The following is an 11,472-nucleotide window of genomic DNA, read 5'->3' as shown; positions in this document are numbered from 1 at the left end:
GTAAGGCAAGATGTTGAACAAAATGCAACTTTACCTGCACCGTTCAAGTTAATTAATTAGCAATTAATTATCAAGTCAATGAATTGCGTGGCATTGTAACATATAGCCTGCCTAACCTAACGTTACCTAATTTAAATAATAGTATGATGCGACGCCACATTACTGGGAAACTTTGTCTTGTAGCCCCTCAGATGCAAGATGCAGCACCAAGCACCAGCCATGAGGTGCAAAATAGCGCGTCTGCATTCAGTTAGTACATTTGCAGCAATGAATATGCAACATGGGGCGTTTACACGCAATTGTGCGTGTTGTGGGTGGAGAAAAAGGAAATATATTAATTTAGCATATGCAAAGTGATTTATCAAACCTGAAAGCAATTTTACCAATAGAAACTGCGTCTATTTTTTACACGTCTCAAAGGGAGGTGCAAACGGTTTGTATGCGTAATTGCGCACAAATGGCTGCCGTTATTGTTTCAAGAAGGAGACGCCGAGAACGCATTTTTCACCCTCGTGTGAACATTTTTGGGATGAATGAGGAAACTATCATTAGAACATATCGCCTATCCAGCCTTGCCATTTTGGAGCTGTTTGAGAAACTCAGAGCGGATTTGGAGCCAGCTACGAGGAGTCACGCAATACCTGCAATAACAAAACTCCTTGCAAGTTTACTATTATTATTATATTTATATTATTATACGCCAATTTTTCCTTTGGTCTTCTTCTGATGTCTTGGTATCTCCTTTTCACTTCATCCACCATTTGCCTGTTTTTTCCAACAGCATTAACTTTTTCACCGATTTTCTCCCACACAGTGTTCCTTTGCGCGACCGTCACATTCCTTTGCTGCAGCTCATTGAAATGTTTATTCGCTTCCTCTACCAACACTTCTAATTCCAAAGGGTCAAATTTCACTTTGCGCTTTCGCTCTCTCAAACTCGCCATGCTGAAAACCATGAAACACGCAAAACCCTCATTTAAAAAGGCGTGTCTCCAACACATTTGCACCTGTTGTCATTTACGCAATCATTATTAGTAAATCGCCCACAAACGGCGGTTCAACCCCACACGCAAATTTCTAGATTGCGCACGCAGATTAGTACAAGCAATTTGGGATCTTAGTAGAACCGGCCCTCTGTGTGTTAAATGTTGTAAAGTGTTTCTTTCTGTGTGTTTTCAGTCAGTTGATTAAAAATCAAGTCATTAACTTTCCAAGTGCTGAAGTGTCGGTCTGGAGACACTTTTGTCCTGATGGGGGCGCTAGAGGAAAGGTCAGGAGGTCAGCATAAATGTTAGGATTCATCCTCTGGGAAGCAGAAACATTAGTGTTGTGAGGGACGGATGGACTTTATTCAGCAGCAGGACGTTGGGCTGTAAACATTTGATTATGTTTGAGATCATTTTATTGAAATATTCTGAATTCTTTGTTGTTTTACTGATTCATCTGGATTATGTTTGAGTTTGTCATTGAATTATTTTCCTCTTTATTTTATCATTGTGTATCAATGTGTCCTTTTTCCTCACTGTGTGAAACAACAATAAACCTGCTGGAATATCTGATCAGAATATAAATAAATATAATATGAAATAAATCCCTCAGTTCAGTGTGTTTGTGACTGTGGCTGAGATGGAGGTGAAATATGTGAACCTGGGCTGTGGTTTACTGCTCTCTTCCTGTCACAAACACTGTTTGACGTCTGTTCATCTGTTGGTTTTTGTTCAGGCTGCTCAGATCATTTCTCACTGTGGGGATCAGCCTTCCGACAGGAGCAGTAGTAGGTGGCTGAATGAAGGAGTTTAACTGTCTGGATCTCCAACTCACAGACATTCTGATTATTCACAGCTGAGAAATCATCTTGCTGAGGATGATTGTACTTGAGATATATGTTACAACTGTCCTTGTTAATACTTAGAATCCTTGTGAATGTTTCTGTGTCTTTCTTCTGGTACCAGAATACATAAGAGCTGTCACACTGGTCAGTTCCTCGACAGCTGAAGGAGACGTCTCCATCAACTCTCCTGGTCAATGTTAAATCGTCCTGAGTCAGCTCTGCTGCCATGGCAACCAGTGCTGTAGAGAAGCAGACAGATAGATGAAGGTCAGTGTGACAGTGTTTGTTCCAGGTGGACTTTGTTGGCTCCTGATTGGCTGGAAACACTCACCTGAACACAGACAGCACAGAGCAGCAGCTGGGAGGAGAAGCATGTTGTGCAGTGGTGTTTCCTCTGGTGAACCTGGGGAGAAGTGGCGCTCTGACGCAGCTGAGGCCAAACGAGGACGAGCTGCCAGATCAGACGAGGGCCACGTGGTTTCTAACAGGTCCTCAGAGCTCCCATCAGCCCCTGCGGCGCACAGATAAGGCTGCCGCTGCCGATCATCGACGGCTCGGCTGAAGCTGCTGTGTAATAGAAATAGAAACAAACGTTGATGTGAGCACAAACACATTCAGGTTGGTGGTGAATTTAGTAGCACAGACTGTTATCTGTTGTTGAACAGCTGTGATGAAAAGACTAAAGTACAAATCCACAAAACTCCTCCTTCACTCAATCATTTCATTTCTATGACACATCAAACCTTTTCCACACACAGTGTCACATCTTTATTGTGTCTCCTGTTGTTCAGTCTCTTCATTAAAGCTACATGATGTTTCACTGAGTGAAAGATTCAAAGCCAAGACTCCATCAAATGGAACATTTCAACATGTCTGCTGCATCATTTTACACACATTTCCCCAAAATCCAGCCTGACACATTTGGTATTTTTGTAAACTTTGGGATCTCCAGCGGAACGTCAGATAAAGTTCAGAGGGTTAGTTTGTGAAGACGAAGCCAGCGGAGGCTTCAGAAGGGTTGAAGTCCAGCTGTGCTCCTCATATGTGAAGCAGTGGTTCTGGTGCTGTTCCCTGGAAGGAGCACCAGAACCACTGGAAGGAGTTGATCACATGCTGGATTTCTGTGTTTGCTGCTGGTGCTGACATTAAACATCACAGAGAAACACCACCACCCTGTGGTCGCTCACAGGAAGTGCAGGGACATCCACCTGATGCTGATGACGGTCACCATGACGACACGATGACGCTCCGACCTCTTATTTTACTGACGACAAACCCACAGTGACATCTAGTGGATAAAAAACACACAGCAGTAAATGAGGAGTATTACTGGCATTATTGTTGTTCCTATTACACGCTGGTAAACACATTTGACCTGATAAACAATAAAGAAAAACGTTTATTTCAGTATAAAATATATTTATTGTCTCAGAAAGTAAATTCACATTTTCATATTTGTGTGTATGTGTGTGAAACCATTCTTCATTCACACTGAATATTTGATCTAAATATCATATTTATTCATGAACATATAAAAACATAGAAACAGAAATAAAGTGAGACACATAAAAACACTGTCACATGGTGCTGCTATAGTATTAACTTGAACCATCTCAGCACATTCAGGATGAGTCAGTGAATTTTGTTCTCAAGTTGAACAGTGGAGTTGATTTTAGTCTTCAGTCACATTTCTTTTAGTTTCCTGTCTGTGTTTGTGAGGTTGACCTCTCTCGACTGTGACAAACAGGAACACTGACTCATGAAATGCATCAGTAATAAGTGAGTGTAAATGATGACATCACAGCACAGCTTCTGTGTTTAAAGCCTTTATTTGACAGTTGTTTGTGCTGTGAAAATGCTGACAGGAACAGACTAAAGCTCCTGATTTAGTTCCTGAGTCTAGCTCCTGGAGCTCCTCACTTCTTGGACTATTTGATCAAAAAGCTCTTTGAGTTGCTGAACATGAACAAGAATGTGTTTGCATGAACGAGCTCGTCCAACCAGATAGTGTAACAGACACATCCTCACCAGACATGAACCACTGAGGCGTCAGATCAGAAAACACTCAGATGTGTTGTTTTGGAGGCCGCTGACAAAGAAGCCTTTTGTCAGTTTTCTATGAGGACTTGTTGGCTCTCATCAACACCAAGTGTGAACTGTAAAGTGAAGCTTTGATGGCTAAAATCACCATAAATAAAGTCCATGGACGTGAGCTCCAGGTGGGGGGTCACTGTTGGTCTCTGGGCTCAGTTCAACTTTGTGTGGGTGGAGGGCTCAGTGGAAAAAAAGGCTTCCAGACAACAAGAGAAAAGACAAACCAGACCAGAGAGGGAGAGGAGTTGATGAGTGTGTACAGCAGCAGATGTGAATCTGTTCTCAGTGGTTATTAGGACTCATCAAAAACTGTTGAGAGCCAACCAGCACTTCCTTCCTGCAGCAGACGGGCTGTGTGGGTTTCTGCTCTGCAGCCTTCTCACCGTTAGCTGCACTTGTTCACATGAACAACACAATGACAGTTACAACCATGGACCCACTTCGATTTCAGCGCTCAGTACTCACTGTCTCAGCTTTCATTTGTCTTTTTCAGCTGGGAGACAAAAAGCTTAAATCCTGAACAAGGTGACAGTCTACTGACTTTACTGAGTTTCTGCAGCCTGACCCCAACATAATATATCATATCATATCATATCATATCATATCAGGACATGTTGGAAAGGATCATAGTGTATATACATTTTTAAGAGCATCAATACAAAGAAAATGTATCATTTATCCTTTAATGTTTATTATCTAAACTTTTTGTAAATGGTCATATTTACTATGTGATCTATGACTTGTGTTTTTCTTTGTGAAGCATTTTGTGATTCAATCTTGAAATGTGTTACATAAATATACATGTTAGTTGATGTATAATCAGAAACTATACCAATCCATTTCATCTTGATAAAGCTGTAAGAGTTATATTGCATTTCATTGGCTGATAAAAAACAAACACAGCCGTCATTTAGCCAACATTCAAACTGGAGGCGGACTGATGAAGCTGCTGTGTGATCATTTTATAGCAGCTGTAGCTTCAAAGCAGCTCGCTCTGCTGTTTGTTCATGTGTGTAAACAACAGTGTCATCAGCGTAGAGCTTTACATCCACACTGACACAATTATAAAAGGGGCTCAGCACTGAACCTGGTGGCACAGCCTCACCTACTGACTTGTATATAATAGCTATATGTTTCAGTTTGCTTCTCTTTCTTTAGCTTTGTTGTCCTTGTTTAGCTGTATGCTTATATTCACATCTACCTGTACATTTGTTCTTGCTGCTGTGTGAAAGTATATTGAGAGCTACTTACAACCAGAGTCAAATGACTTGTAGGTGTCAACATACATGGCCCATGAAGTTGACTCTGTTTCTGACTGTTGCTCTGAAGCCAAACTGAAATCCATAAAAACAAGGCTGTTTCTAAAACACACTGTGATTTTTCACTTTATTGAGAATGTTGCACTGAGAGAATTTAACAAAGCTGCCACATTCTGCATAATGTATTAAAAAGAAAGACAAGGAGACAAAAATACTAAAACAAATATCTAGCAGACAGCTAATGATTCAGCTTCATTTTCTATTATTATACAAGTCAAAATTAAAAGTGGAAATAAACTAGAGGATGAAAATAACACTATACCACAGAATTTATACTCAGTCACTGCAGATATAAACGTGTATATATGTATTTATATATGTAGGATGACTGTATCTAACCTGTGCATAAAAAGACACATTTTACAACCAACCACAAAACATGAAAATAGACATTTGTGACTGCTGATCAAAGTGATCAATGAGATGAACTGATGAGATCTGATGGTGAGAAAAGGCGAGCAGAAAACAGTCAGTCAGCATGTGCGCAGTTGGTGGACGGTCCCTTGTTTCAGAGGACCATCAGCCGAGAGAGTCCACAGCAGTACACCAGACTCTTCACTATCAGCACTGTGTAGAGCACACAGAGCAGCTTCACCCTGCACTGAGACTGGAAGGACACTGACAGACACACAGACAGACACACAGACACACAGACAGACAGGCAGACAGACAGGCAGACAGAGTAAATGTCTTCAGAATGGTGCTATGGTCAGTGATGGTCTTTGTACTTGAAGAACTCACCTGCTTCAGGCTGCATTTCGCTGGAGGTGGGTGGTTTGCTGGATGTGGTGCTGCTGCTTGTTGTCTTACTTGCAGCTGTATTCAAACATACAGTACATCCATACTGTTACACCACTGCAGTAAGTATGTTGTGTCATTCTACCTCATATAAAGTAGGCACTGTACAAATAAGCTTTATTTAATTTGACTAAGACCTGTATTTAATTAGTAACAAGGTTTAACTGTTATATTAAGTAATAATAATAAAAACATTATTATTGTTATTATTGTTGTTGTTATTATAATCAATAATAATAATAATGACAACACAGCTGTGGATCAGAGACGTTATGATTTCCACTACAGAACTGTGTCTGTTTTTAATGCAGTGCCATCTGAGGCCTGAACATCATGGCCCTCCAGTATTGGTTTTCAGCCTTGTCCCTAGCGTACAGAGATTTTCTTACATGCTGTGAATCTTTTAATGATTTTATGTAATAGAGACAATGCCCACAGTAACATATAATTAACATTACTCACCTGCTTCAGGCTGCATTTCGCTGGAGGTGGGTGGTTTGCTGGATGTGGTGGTGCTGCTGCTTGTTGTCTGTTCAGCAGCTGTATTCAAACATACAGTACATCCATACTGTTACACCACTGCATTAAGTCTGTTGTGTCATTCTGCTTCATATAAAGTAGGCACTGTACAAATAAGCTTTATTTCATTTGACTAATACCTGTATTCAATTAGTAACAAGGTTTAACTGTAATATTCAGTAATAATAAAAATAACAACAATACAAATAATAATAACACAGCAGTGTATCAGAGACCACATGTTTTATAACTCTCTGATGCTTCAGTGAGTGGGGTAGATGGCAGATCAGAAGACTCTTCTCCAGCAGCTGCTGGAGGCTTCTGCAACAATGTCCTGAGGGCATCTGGACAGTTATAGAGTCGATTAGCCTGATTATTACTGTACAACAAAAACATGTAGCTGCAGCAGACAGAGAAGGACAAACGACTGCTGCAGCCTGCACACTGCTACTTGTACCAGTGGGTCGACATAACACATTACTACTCGTGATTATGCATTAGGGAAAGTAAAAGAGGCTATAGTGGTCAAATATTCTAGGTAGGAGGAGGAACAGGAAACAGCAGCAGCAGCAGCTGACTAGATAAGCTAACAGGCTTGACATTCAGATGATTCATAAACATCCTTGGCAGCTAACATAGCTTTATTATCAGGCAGAACATGAGTGAATGGGCGGCACAAATTATTGGTACCCCTCCAGCATGTGGTGCTCGATATATATATATATATATATATATATATATATATGTATATATATATATATGGCCTATGCCAAGAGCCGCCCTGAGCTGCAACCCCTTAAACAGAAGAGGAGGCCAAAAGAAATGTCAGTCCTCTGCTCCTCTGCTCTCTTTGACAGCGTCTCCACATGAAGCTGAATCACTGCTGAACACAGTCACCAAGCCTTCATTACCTTGTTCTATTTGAGCCTCCACTATGCCCCCCTCGTGCTGGACGGAGCAGCGGTATTCATATGTGTTGAGAGCATCCTGATCAAGTGGCAAGATGGTGGCGGTGCATCCCGACTTTCTGAGCTCCAGCTGCTCTCCCTCAGCAGAGAGCCACTCTATCTGATTCTCCTTTCGTCTGTTCCAGGAGAACTGGACCAGAGGAGGAGACATGGCTGAGGCCACACACAACAGGGAGCTCTTCCCCTCCAGGTGGGCTTTGGATGCTGCTGGGTACACGCTCACCACGGGCTTCACTACCTGCTCTGAAGTTTGACAGCAGCAACAAGCAGCACAAACACACATTGACACAGTCAACAGCAGCTTACAGCACTGCACTGCATTCAGTGTGATCCTGGAAACTACATGGACTCTGATCACTAAACTACTCATCAATACAGCACAAAGTCCAACACATAGACTGGATTCACCTGCACATCAAACACACTCATCATGTCATGTCATCATATGTTATATGGGGACAAACAACATTATGTGTTCAGCACTTCTTTCTTTCAATGTGCACATTCATCATTATTATGACTGTTACTAATAATAATATAACATCATATTTTCATACAATGGAAAATCTTCATGTGTATCATGATAAATTATTTATATTATTTATAATTATTTTGAAAAAAATGCATCTTGAATTTCATGTTTTTCCATAAATATTTACACTTAATACACAATTACAAATATATGTTTTCATATGACTAATGTGAAAAAAGATGTAATTTAATATAAAAGAAGGTAAAACTTTGTTGTTTTAATGATATAAAATATGATATAATTATGAAAGTGTTCTTTTGCAAAATTCAAAAGTTTATATATAAGTTAATATATATTTTACAATAAAATACATATTTACGTTCACATAAATACTTTTTAAAGTTATTACAACATGTCTAGCATATGACAGATTTACCACCGTGTACTTTAGTCCAGCCGCTAAAGAAAAATAAATCAGTGCATCAATAATATCATAATGTTTTTTCAGTATTTTTACATTTATACACAATTACAATGATATGTTCAGATATGTCAAAAATGAATAACGACTGCTTTGTAATATAATATGAAGAAAGGTAAGAATTTATTGATCCTTTACAGGAACTTCACATATGATTAAATGAAATGTGATAATATAATAAAATATAATATAATATAATATAATATAATATAATATAATATAATATAATATAATACGTCTTATTAAAAACAGTATGTCGTACACTTACATTTACCATCACACGCTGCTAATACATTTACTTTTAAGTATTTGAAATTAGGTTTGACATTATTCTTTTTTGTTGTTTAAATTATATATTAAATTATTAGTTAATATATTTTTGTATTATATGTCAATTATCTAAAAGTCAATCACCATAAAAATACATATTTGCATGTGCCATTGTATATCATACTATATATATTTTTAAATATATATTTATATTATATTTTAGTCTAATGAGTATATTTTATAGTTATTGTAATATCACATTCAGTGTCTGTTTGTCTTCATGTATAAATATATCTCACACTAAAAGACATATGTACCATCAAATAAAATACAATTGTCATAAGGTCAGTTTGACCATTTAATAAAGACTTATTAATTATCCTATACAACATATTTAAAGTTCTATGTTTTTCAGATACATTTCCTGACATATATTAAATGATGTTTATTATCATATATGATTTTATAAAAACAAGAGATGGTGCTGAATTACTGAGAGGATCAAATACTGTATATTTGTAACTTTGTCAATATGAAACTTTTTCTATATGAATCAGTTTGATCTCCTGCAGAATTAAAGAAGAACTTCAGTTGTGCAGTGAGATTTAAACATCTTTTCAGGAGTTATGAACCTTTTTATGTAACAATAGCTGCATGGCTGCAAGAATTCTCTACTAATTACGAACAAACTAACATGTAAAGCCTGAAGCAGCAGAAACTCATTAAAAACACATTTTCAATTTGTTCAATAAAACAACTGAAGGAAAATGAAGCTTTATTCTTACCTGATACAAACAGTTTAGTTCCAGAGAGAAAGATCAGGTAGTAGTATGAAGACCACCATCCTCCCACAGCGAGACAGCGTAATACAAAAACCTGTGTGCTGTTGAACGTGTCGGCTGAGGTGAACGAGTCCAAATGATGAAGCAGGATCATATTTCAGCTCCATGATGTGTTTCTCTAATGTTCATATCAACATGACTGTCACTTCTTTTATTGTCTTTTTAGACACACTAGCAGTGTTGCTCTATGGATGCTAATGTTTGTCGCTCCACTACTTTAGTCCACATGGATTGGACCTGGACCAAAGGATGGATGGATGGACTGACATGACATTTTCTACAGACATTCTTGGTCCCCAGAGGATGAACTTCATTCATTGACTTTGTTGATTCTGACTTTTTATCTAGCTCCACCAGCAGGTCCACAAGTTCCTGGTCCTCAGTTTGAGGCCCAGTCGACACCTGTTCCCGCTTCCTTGTCGGCGGGTCAGCAAACTTGCTCCAGAGCCGGACCAGCGGTCCTTCCTGATACCCGTCCAGACCTCCAGCTGCCGGCCTCCTGCTCTGCCTTGCAGCAGTCCTCTGTTCCCCTATTCTGCAGCAACCTGTCTGAGCTGGGCTGCAGCTGTCTCCAGTTCCTGTGCTGAATCAGTCTCCTGTGGCTGTGGTTCTGTAACCTCTTGTTTCCCTGACTCTGACAGCTCCACCAGCTCCAGTGGCAGCTCCTGACAAACCTCTCAGGGGGCAACTGTTGTGATGATCTCTGAGGTGACTTAGGTAAATGAAGGCAGCTGATATTGTCATGTTGCAGTGAACTATTAAAAAACAAAGATGGCACTGGCTCATAATAGTTTAGAATATTTATATCAAAATCTGCCGCCTAAGAAAAAATGGCAAAAATATCTACAAATTAATATATAATCGCCATCTCTTGCTGGAATTACTAACATCCAGTGACTCCGGCTTCATAGACACGACTACTCAGGAGTGTTTACATAGCCTCGGAGTGCTACGCCGACAAGACCCAGTTGCTATGGACGCTGCTAGCATCACAAGCCGACAGAGAAGCAAGCTGAGACGGTGTGACCGAAGGCGGAAGCGCGGCTGTCGGGGAGGACTAACAGCTAAGCTAAAAGCTTAGCCCCTATAAAACGCCACTTCCATCTATCTTCCTCTCAAACATTTGTTCCCTGGAAAACAAAATAGATCATCTAAAGCTGGAATTAATGAGTAAACGAGAGATAAGGAACTGTTGCGCAATAATTCTGAGAGAGACATGGCTAAACTAATCAATCCCGGACAATGCTGTCAGCTTCGAGGGACTGGCTACTTTTCGTGCTGACAGGAGCTGCGCACTCAGCGGTAAATCCCGAGGGGGTGGTCTCTGTATTTACATCAACAACAACTGGTGTATAAATGCTAAGTTTGTCTCAAGCCATTGCTCACCGGACATTGAGCTTCTGAATGTAAACTGCAGACCATTCTATTTGTCCAGGGAGTTTTCCTTTGTTTACATCCCTGCTGTGTACGTGCCCCCAGCGCTGATACTAAAGAGGCCATGAAAGTTCTCTACTGGACTATCAGTGAGTTGCAATCTACTGACACTGAGGGCTTTTTCATTGTTGCTGGGGATTTCAACCAGGCCAACATGAAGTCAGTTCTCCTACATTTCCACCAGCATGTGGATTGTGCAACTAGGGGAGTAAATACATTAGACATGGCTTACACGGGGTCATGCCTATGTTCCCACAGCCCAATGGTCCCACAGCACTATGTTCCCACACTTTTTGGGTTAGGGAAGGGGAAGAGGTTGGGGTTAGGGTTAGAGAAAGGGAAGGGTTGGGTTTAGGGAACGGGAAGAGGTTAGGGTTAGGGTTAGAGAAAGGGAAGGCTTGGGTTTAGGGAAGGGGAAGAGGTTTGGGTTTAGGGAAGGGGAAG

At 40.0% G+C, this 11,472-nt stretch overlaps 1 long non-coding RNA gene across 1 annotated transcript; it reads right to left on the bottom strand.

Annotated features, from left to right (window-relative positions):
* Positions 1 to 5,557: 5,557 nt before the first annotated feature.
* On the bottom strand, positions 5,558 to 6,609 carry LOC311266474. Its single transcript, XR_014623719.1, has 3 exons — positions 6,505 to 6,609; positions 5,986 to 6,060; positions 5,558 to 5,862 (listed from the first exon to the last, which is right to left on the bottom strand). It is a non-coding gene; the product is annotated as an uncharacterized lncRNA (long non-coding RNA).
* Between the last annotated feature and the right edge of the window lie 4,863 nt (positions 6,610 to 11,472).

The sequence above is a fragment of the Pagrus pagrus genome (genome assembly GCF_965226575.1).
Source record: "Pagrus pagrus genome assembly, chromosome: 12".
NCBI lineage: Eukaryota > Metazoa > Chordata > Actinopteri > Spariformes > Sparidae > Pagrus > Pagrus pagrus.
Note: the sequence above shows the minus strand (reverse complement) of the source record. Positions and strands in the feature narration are given on the sequence as shown.